The sequence below is a fragment of the Sinocyclocheilus rhinocerous genome, unplaced genomic scaffold (genome assembly GCF_001515625.1).
Source record: "Sinocyclocheilus rhinocerous isolate Xijiao unplaced genomic scaffold, SAMN03320098_v1.1 scaffold1090, whole genome shotgun sequence".
Classification (NCBI taxonomy): Eukaryota; Metazoa; Chordata; class Actinopteri; order Cypriniformes; family Cyprinidae; genus Sinocyclocheilus; species Sinocyclocheilus rhinocerous.
In genome coordinates this window covers 200,530-200,748 of record NW_015665008.1, presented here as the reverse complement: position 1 = coordinate 200,748, position 219 = coordinate 200,530, and the positions used below count along the sequence as shown (strand labels likewise).

The 219-nt window shown below is 56.6% G+C and overlaps 1 protein-coding gene across 1 annotated transcript in view; it reads left to right on the top strand.

Annotated features, from left to right (window-relative positions):
• Window positions 1-219, top strand: part of LOC107730877 (diacylglycerol kinase alpha) — a 26,313-nt gene that overhangs the window by 5,118 nt on the left and 20,976 nt on the right.

Genomic DNA, 219 nt, shown 5'->3' with positions numbered 1-219 from the left:
TGTGAAAGCGAAACTACTTTGTTTGGCCTTCCAAAAGATGACGATATCCGCTTCGTCATGCCTAGAGCTGATCTGTGCTGGTCGCTGAGGGAATACATCAACTTAGTGCTGTGGATCGCCGGATCGGCTTTCACCGTGGACGAGTCCAGCCCGGGGTCCGTCACATGTGGTTGCCGCTCCTTCGTCGAATCCGCCGCCAGCCGCTGCTCACTCTAGCCC